The 9,880-nt window shown below is 36.2% G+C and overlaps 1 non-coding gene across 1 annotated transcript; it reads left to right on the top strand.

Moving 5' to 3' along the window:
- Positions 1-1,040: 1,040 nt before the first annotated feature.
- Positions 1,041-1,148, top strand: LOC130932264 (small nucleolar RNA R71). The gene has a single exon (XR_009067421.1). It is a non-coding gene; the product is annotated as a small nucleolar RNA R71 (small nucleolar RNA).
- The last annotated feature ends 8,732 nt before the right edge of the window (positions 1,149-9,880 follow it).

The following is a 9,880-nucleotide window of genomic DNA, read 5'->3' as shown; positions in this document are numbered from 1 at the left end:
TCCCAAGTCTCATTTCCAAATAACTTGTCATTTAGCTTCATGATTGCTCTAAGGTATTTGGCAACTTGCTCTTCAGTGACATACTCATCCTCTTCAGAGGAAAAATACTCATCAGAGCTCATGAAAGGCAGAAGTAAGTCCAATGGAATCTCTATGGTCTCATTTTGAGCCTCAGATTCCCATGGTTTCTCATTGGGGAACTCTATGGAGGTCAGTGCACGCCCATTGAGGCTTTCCTCAGTGGCGTCCACCTCCTCTCTTTCCTCTCCAGATTCGGCCATATTGAGAGCCTTGCATTCTCCTTTTGGATTTTCGTCTGTGTTGCTTGGAAGAGTACTTGGAGGGAGTTCAGTAATTTTCTTACTCAGCTGTCCCACTTGTGCTTCCAAATTCCTAATGGAAGATCTTGTTTCAGTCATGAAACTTTGAGTGGTTTTGATTAGATCAGAGACCATGGTTGCTAAGTCAGAGGGGTTCTGCTTAGAATTCTCTGTCTGTTGCTGAGAAGATGATGGAAAAGGCTTGCCATTGCTAAGCCTGTTTCTTCCACCATTATTGTTGTTGAAACCTTGTTGAGGTTTCTCTTGATTCTTCCATGAGAAATTGGGGTGATTTCTCCATGAAGAATTATAGGAGTTTTCATAGGGTTCTCCTAGGTAATTCACCTCTTCCATTGAAGGGTTCTCAGGATCATAGGCTTCTTCCTTAGATGAAGCACCCTTAGTACTGCTTGGTGCATTTTGCATTCCAGACAGACTTTGAGAAATCAAATTGACTTGTTGAGTCAATATCTTATTCTGAGCCAAAATGGCGTTCAGAGTGTCAATCTCAAGAACTCCTTTCTTCTGACTAGTCCCATTGTTCACAGGATTCCTTTCAGAAGTGTACATGAATTGGTTATTTGCAACCATTTCAATTAATTCTTGAGCCTCTGTAGGCGTCTTCTTCAGATGAAGAGATCCTCCAGCAGAGCTATCCAAAGACATCTTGGATAGTTCAGAGAGACCATCATAGAAAATACCTATGATGCTCCATTCAGAAAGCATGTCTGAGGGACATTTTCTGATCAATTGTTTGTATCTTTCCCAAGCTTCATAGAGGGATTCACCATCCTTCTGTCTGAAGGTTTGGACTTCCACTCTAAGCTTACTCAGTTTTTGAGGTGGAAAGAATCTTGCCAAGAAGGCATTGACTAGCTTTTCCCAAGAGTCCAGGCTTTCTTTAGGTTGAGAGTCCAACCATGTCCTAGCTCTGTCTCTTACAGCAAAAGGGAATAGCATAAGTCTATAGACCTCAGGGTCTACCCCCTTAGTCTTGACAGTGTCACAGATTTGCAAGAATTCAGCTAAGAACTGATGAGGATCTTCCAATGGAAGTCCATGGAACTTGCAATTCTGTTGCATTAGAGAAACTAATTGAGGCTTAAGCTCAAAGTTGTTTGCTCCAATGGCAGGGATAGAGATGCTTCTCCCATAGAAGTCGGGAGTAGGTGCAGTAAAGTCACCCAGCACCTTCCTTGCATTGTTGGCATTGTTGTTGTTTTCGGCTGCCATGGGTTCTTCTTCTTTGAAGAATTCGGTCAGGTCCTCAACAGAGAGTTGTGCCTTAGCTTCTCTTAGCTTCCGCTTCAAGGTCCTTTTAGGTTTAGGGTCAGCTTCAACAAGAATGCCTTTGTCTTTGTTCCTGCTCATATGAAAGAGAAGAAAACAAGAAAATATGGAATCCTCTATGTCACAGTATAGAGATTCCTTGAGGTGTCAGAGGAAGAAAAATGGAAGACAGAGGTAGAAAATTCGAACTTATCAAAGAAGATGGAGTTCGAATTTTGCATTAAGGAATAGTGTTAGTCCATAAATAGAAGGATGTGAGAAGAAGGGAAGTAATTTTCGAAAATTTAAGTAAAAGATTTTGAAAACATTTTGAAAAACACTTAATTGATTTTCGAAAATAAGAGTGGAAAAGAAATCAAGTGATTTTTGAAAAAGATTTTGAAATTAGAAATTAAAAAGATTTGATTGAAAACTTATTTTGAAAAAGATGTGATTAAAAAGATATGATTTGAAAACAATTTTAATAGATATGATTTGAAAACAATTTGAAAAGATATGATTTTAAAAATTAATGACTTGCCTAACAAGAAAAGATATGATTCAAACATAAAACCTTCCTCACAGAAAAGGCAAAAAATGTTCAATCAAATCATTAATTGTTAGTAAGTATCTTTGAAAAAGGAAAGAAATTGATTTTGAAAACATTTGATTGAAAAGATATGATTTGAAAAACATTTGATTTTGAAAAACTTTGAAAACTTGAGAAAAAATTGATTTTGAAAACAAAATCTTCCCCCTTGTGCCATCCTGGCGTTAAACGCCCAGAATGGTGCACATTCTGGCGTTTAACGCCCAAACTACTACCCTTTTGGGCGTTAAACGCCCAACCAGGCACCCTGGCTGGCGTTTAAACGCCAGCCTGTCTTCTTCACTGGGCATTTTTGAATGCCCAGCTTTTTCTGTGTGATTCCTCTGCAGTATGTTCTGAATCTTCAATTCTCTGTATTATTGACTTGAAAAGACACAAATAAAAAATATTTTTGGATTTTTAATAATGAGGAATAATCAAAATGCAACTAAAATCAAATAACAATGCATGCAAGACACCAAACTTAGCAGTTTGTATATATGGGAAACAACAAAACACTCAAGTCAATAGAATTCAAAGATCAAAACAAGAAAATCATCAAGAACAACTTGAAGATTAATGAAGACACATGCATGAATGCAGTAAGAACAGAAACATGCAATTGACACTAAACTTAAGATGAGACTCTAGACTCAAACAAGAAATATTTTTGGATTTTATGCTTTTGTAATTTTTTTGGTTATTTTTCGAAAATTAGGTGAAAAGGAAAATAAAGGTATCAAAATTCTTAATGAGAATTCCAGGAATCATGCAATGTTAGTCTAAAGCTTTAGTCTAAAGGAATTAGACATAGCTAGCTAAGCTTCAGCAAGACATTGCATTCAAGAGCTAAATTGATGATGATTAATCAGCTTTGGTGATGATAAGAACATCACCTTGAAACACTAGAATTCATTCTTAAGAACTCTGAAGAAAAATAATACCTAATCTAAGCAACAAGATGAACCGTCAGTTGTCCATACACAAGAACAATCCCCGGCAACGGCGCCAATTGGGCTTCTGTAGCTCCAGAAAATCCACTTCGAGTGCAGGGAGGTCAGAATCCAACAGCATCTGCAGTCCTTTTCAGTCTCTGAATCAGATTTTTGCTCAGATCCCTCAATTTCAGCCAGAAAATACCTGAAATCACAGAAAAACACACAAACTCATAGTAAAGTCCAGAAAAGTGAATTTTAATTAAAAACTAATAAAAATATAATAAAAACTAAACTAAAACTACTAAAAACATACTAAAAACAATGCCAAAAAGCGTACAAATTATCCGCTCATCAGATGTGCAAAATTTCATGGCCGCCTTGGATGCGGTAACAAATCAATTAGCCTCCCAATGCTTGAACACTCAAGGAACTCCCATGGCTACATGTGGAGAATCAAATGAAGAACATAGCATGAAGGAGAGATTGGAAACTCCGGTGGGAAATGAAGGAAGTTGCTTTGTATTGGAACAATTGGAGGAGGCTTTAATTGTTGAAGACAAGGAAGAAGTGGTAGAAGACTTAGGAGATGCGGAGCCTCCATGGGAACATAGAGTTGAAGAAAACTCCTCCAAGATGATTGAAATTGATGCTAGGGAGGAAAGTGCACACCTTCCAAGGTATATTCCATATGAAGACTTGGATGGGATAAAGAAAGAATTGAGTTCCCTTGGTGATGAAGATCAAGCATCAAGTCTTAGTGATGAAGAATCCTTTGAGCATGAAGAACCTTCTCCGGTTGGATTTGAAAGCGTTAAGGAGGTAAATTTTTCTCATCCTCCCTATTATGATTTGAGTAAAGGAAAAGGTTTAGATAAAATTGTTAAACAAAGGATTGAGATTAAGAGATCTTGTGAAGAGGTGGAAGTCCCTAGAAATGGAAGAACGAGGGTTGGTTATGCTTTGTCAAGATCTTTGGAAGCATCTTTGCCTAGGTTGCCATCCACACTTTCATTTGAGTGGGTAAAATTCATTTCTATTAGCTTTATTGTCCCACTTGGGTATGGTTTGCTTGAAACGGATGGTCAACTTAGGATGCTTTGTGGGATGAAGCGTAAGCGAAAAAGGTTTTGTGGTGGGCGTTGCAAATCAAGGCTCATTATGGTTGAGGCATCAAACATGAGATATAAAGGATGGAGTAGTGCTCAAATAGATGGGTCTAGAAGGATTGTTGGGCACTTCATAGAGAATTCACCTTACTCACCACCCGGTTGGACTAATAATGATGATTAACCTCAAGACGGGTGTGAAAACAAAGTGTGGGACCCCGGATCACAAGAAGAGGATCAACTTTGGGAGCCCCAAGCTTGTGAAGAACTCCATCAACACTTGGCTCAATCCATGAGAAATCTTGGGGCATAATGGAGAACCAAGCATTGGTGGGAGTTCCAAGATGAATACAAGCACAAGCCACCTTGATAAGAAACTCCCCATAAGTCCAACTTAAGGACAATAAATAAAAGTGCTAGGTGGGAGACACCCCACCATGGTAAACTCTTTCCATACTCTTTTAGTTTGTTAATAAGTGAATTGAGTTGCCATTATAGGTAGATTCTCATTTTCATTTTTATCTTTTGTAAATATTGGTAGAATTAGTTTAATTTCTTGTTTTTATTGTTTTATCAAGTTTAGTTAGTAGTATAGTATGTTGAATAAGGTTCTAGGGCGTTTTGGTAGCTGTTTGGAGGATTGAAAGGCTTGGATTGGTGTAAGAACTTAGAAAAATATTTTTTTGAAAAACAGAACACCATCCACGCGTGCGCGCACCTAACGCGTACGCGCACCTGAGCATTTTTCGACCACCCACGCGGACGCGCACTGTACGCGTACGCGTGGATGCAAAATTTCACCTCCAGCCAAAAAAACCGAGAGTTAGGCCTACACTATGCGAACATTGGGCCTAGGGCACAAGTCTATGCACGTGTGCGCGCACCTGGCGCGTACGCGCACATGATCTTAAATTGGCAATGCACGCGCACGCACACTGTGCGCGCGCGCTTCGATTGCACAATCTGCACCCCGATACTTTTACCCGAGAGTTGTGCCAGACTTGGGCCGACATTATGCCTCCGGCCTAACTCGGTGCACGCGTGCGCGCACCTGGCGCGTACGCGTCCTTCGACCAATATACCCATCGACGCATAAACGTGCATGACGCACACGCGTCGGTAAAAAAAAAAAAGAGTTTTTTTTCTCATCTTCCATTTTCTTTTGTTCACTGCATTCGCATATTTCTACTCTTTCCATTTTCATTTTGTTTCTATAGCATGTTTTCAGTTTTTTTCTAAGTGTCATTTCAATAATGGTGTTGGATTCTTACACTCAATTGTTGAGAAATTCTTGCATTATTTTGGTGCTTCTTGACTTGTTTGATATTGTTGGGTGATGAAACTTTTAAATCAATGCTTCCTCTTGTAAGACTCTTATGTCTTTGTGCATTGATATGACCTCATATTGTCTTTCATGACCCACTTCTTCTTATGTGAACTTGATGTGCCATATGCTCTTCATGCTTTGATTTTACTCTTGCATCAAGTATTAGTTAATATGCCATTAGCTTATATTGTTTTCTCACCTACATGCGTAGCTAACATGTAGTGAGAACCTTACTCTTATTTGGCATTAACCCCCGCCTATGTTCTATTTGCTTTGATATCTTTGTCATAGGCTTAATATTCCTTTCCTTTTCTATCCTTTTAGGTTGGCCACCAAGGAGGGAGAAAGGAAAAGCTTTTAAAGGGGGCAACAAACAAGTCATCCGCACAAACTTTTGAAGGAGCTCATCAATTGTAGCAACCCATCCACCTTGCTCTCCTTTGCATGCACCGAGGACGGTGCAAACTTTTAAGTGTGGGGAGGTCGTCCGACCGTTCGACGATTTCGGGTGACAAGTTTCTAATCCCAACACTTTTGCATTTCATTCTAGGATTTTAGGATTTTTATTTGCATTCTCTTAATTTCTGTACATGTATACACAATAAGCTTAGTCAAAATAATGAAAATTTTCAAGATTTTTATCTATAGGGAACCTTAATTGATTTGAGTGAAAAACTTTTCATAGAACTTGCTTGAATTATATATATTGTGGATCATATTTTTGAGCTAAGAACACAAGCAAGTGAGATTTGAGCCTAATGGTGTGGTTACATCCTATAACCACTTATTTTCCTTCTTGTGTGCATTATTCTCTTTCTATGAATGTAATCTTTGATTTGTTTGATTCTTTATGTCCATTATTTTGTGTATTCATACATTTATATGATTGAGGCCATCATTTCATTAGCTCACTTATCCAAATAGCCAACCCTTTCATCTTCCATTGTTAGCCAATTTGAGCCTACGCTTAACCCACTTGTTCTTATTTTAACACATTACAAGCCTTAAAGCGAAAAACAATAAATATCCTTAATTTGGATCTTTGATTGGCTTAGGCTAGTGTGTGTGAGTATCATTCAAGTGTGGGAATCTTGGGACATTGGGGGAATAAAATGGTAGTTTTGTATTTTTATTGAAATTATTGGGAATTGGGTACATGCTCATGTATTGATCAAATGTATAGACCTTATGCATTGATACTCTTGTATATAAAAAAAATGAGAAAAAAAAAGAAAAAGAAAAAAAACAATATGAAAAAAAAAATAGAAAAAGAAAGAAAAAGAAGAAAAAGAAAGAATAAAAAGGGGACAAAATGCCCCAAAGCAAAGTGTAGCTCAATAAAATCAATGCATAAGTGTTGTGAAATGAAAAGAAAATACATGAGTATGTGAAAAAGTGAAAAATGGGTAGTTAGGTTAGAACTTAATTGAATAGGATGTCATAGGTTAGGTGGGAAGTCTAAACTTATCAAAGATTCAAATTCCAAGCTCACTTAACCAAATATGCATCCTACCTTGACCCTAACCCCATTACAACCTATGAAAAGACCTCATGACATATGTATGCATGCATGAAATATTTGTTGATTGTTAGAAGAAGAACAAATCTTAGAAAGCATGATTAGGAGAGAATTGAGTGAATCAACCCTAAACACTTGAGCGGATAGAGTGCAAATACATCCGGTGAGGGTTTGATGCTCAATTACATGTTTCCACCAATGATCATCTCCTTTCATGCAAGTTTGTAAAAATATTTAATAGCTCAATTCAATTGTGGTTTGGCATGGTTGTTAATACCTTTTGCCCTTGTGCTTATATATGCCTCTTGGGAATTAATTTATTTTGACCAAGCAATTGCATTCATGTAGATAGTTGCATATAGGTAGATTGCATTTAGTTAGTTTTCATTGAATAAATGTTGATCCCTTTGCTTTCTCTTGGCTTAAGCATGAGGACATGCTTGGTTTAAGTGTGGGGAGGTTGACAAACCCCAATTTGACGGTTTATCTTGTATTGAATTTAGGGGATTTTATCACCTTTTACCCACATTTATTCAATGAATTAGCATGGTTTTGTATATTCTCCTTTAATTGTGCTTAAGAGTGAAAACATGCTTTTTGGGACTTAAAATAGCTAAATCTAATTCTCCTTGATTCCATTAGATGCCTTGATATGTTTGCTAAGTGATTTCAGATCTAGAAGGCAAATATTGGATCAAGGGAATGAAGAAAGAAGCATGAAAAGTTGGAGAACTCATGAAGAAATGAAAGAACCGGAAAGCTGTCAAGCCGACCTCTTCGCACTTAAACGACCATAACTTGAGCTACAGAGGTCCAAATGATGCGGTTCCAGTTGGGTTAGAAAGCTAACATCCGGGGCTTCGAAACGATATAAAATTTGCCATAGTTTCTACACGTATGGTGGCGCGCACGCGCAAAGTACGCGCACGCGCCGTTGCTGCCACCTAGTTCACTTAAAGCAACATGTGGTCAGCGATTTTAGAAGCCTTGTGAGCCCAATCCAACTCATTTCTGATGCTATTTAAGCCAAGGATTGAAGGGGAATCAACATACTTTTCATACTTTAGAAGTTAGTTACCAATTAGTTTAGTTTAGTTCCAGAAGTTAGTTTCTAGAGAGAGAAGCTTTCACTTCTCTCTAGAATTAGGATTAGGATTAGGATTAGTTCTTAGATCTAGGTTTTAATCTTTGCTTTCTTCTACTTCTACCTTTCAATTCTTTGTTGTTAGATTCATTCTTCTTCTACTCTTTTGTTGTAATTTCCTTTATGTTGTTCTTACATTTTGTTGTAGATCTAGTATTGTTCCTTCTACATTCTTTCAATTCAATAAGAGGTAATTCATAATAATTGTTCTTCTTTGCTTTTCCATTGTTGATCTCTTGTCTTTGTAGTTAGATCTCTCTTTAATTCTTGCATTTAATAATGATTACTTCTATCGCACTCCATGTGTTTGATGAAATGTCTCTTATAGCTATTAGTTAGATTTTGTTCCTCTTGGCCTAGGTAGAGTAATTAGTGACACTTGAGTTGTCTAATTCCTTTGTTGATTGATAATTGGAGAGATTGCTAATTGGTTTACAGTGCACTAAAGCTAGTCTTTCCTTGGGAGTTGGCTAGAACTTGTGGCTCAAGTCAATTCATCCACTTGACTTTCCTTTATTTAGTAAGGGTTAACTAAGTGGTAGCAATGAACAATTCTCATCACAATTGAGAAGGATAACCAGGATAGAACTTCTAGTTCTCATACCTTGCCAAGAGCCTTTTATAGTTGTTAGTTTATTTTCATTGCCATTTACTTTCATGTCTCTTATCCAAAACCCCAAAACAACTCAAACCAATAACAAGACACTTTATTGTAATTCCTAGGGAGAACGACCCGAGGTCCAATACTTCGGTTTATAAATTTAGGGGTTTGTTTTAGTGACAAACAACTTTTTGTATGAAAGGATTAGTGATTGGTTTAGAAACTATACTTGCAACGAAAATTCATTTGTGAATTCTAAACCGTCAAAAATCCAATCATCAAGCATTTCCAACTGAACTTTAATTTCATGAATATTGATTGGTGTATTGAAGACCATATTCATATTGAAAGTTTTTGAAAATTTATATATTCAAAAATTGGTATTTCATAAAACAAGAGAGACGAGAAATACAATTAATAACCTAATATTATGCAAATAATTTCATAGAATTTAAAATAGTACATTTCATTTGTAATTAACATGATTAAAAATCGTCACGAATATTATTCATCTGAAAATGTATTATTGTTACATGCATAGGTTTTTTATTTTTTTCATTTAGTTTTAATTTTTAACAACTTATGTTTGTAATTAGTATGTTGACATCTCTTTTTTTAAATTCTTTTTCCAAAAAATTTAGATAAATTAATAATTGCATAATTAATGATTAAAATCAAGATTCAATTGCTCCAACAAGAATGATTTCATGCAAACTTTCTAATTATCATTTGAAGAAATGATTGTTACAAAAATATTTTTTTTACATTCGCAATCAATTATGAAATTTTCAATAGTGGAATTTAAACTAAAAAACAATGAGAAGAAAGTTGATTGTTTGTTTGAAAATGTTTGAACATTTATTATTCATTTATTCATTAATCTATTAGAAAATTGTTCGTTAAAAAAATGCCTCAAACAATAAATTTTGATACTAACGACTTGATTCATTTGGTAGAAACTAATGTTAGATGCAATTTTTTCTTTCAATTGATTTTTTTCATTGTTATATAGTGCCACATAAAATATAAATATAGGACAATGGATTTTGTTTCAATTGATTTTTCTT

The sequence above is a fragment of the Arachis stenosperma genome, chromosome 5, assembly GCF_014773155.1.
Source record: "Arachis stenosperma cultivar V10309 chromosome 5, arast.V10309.gnm1.PFL2, whole genome shotgun sequence".
In the NCBI taxonomy this organism is placed as follows: Eukaryota; Viridiplantae; Streptophyta; class Magnoliopsida; order Fabales; family Fabaceae; genus Arachis; species Arachis stenosperma.
Note: the sequence above shows the minus strand (reverse complement) of the source record. Positions and strands in the feature narration are given on the sequence as shown.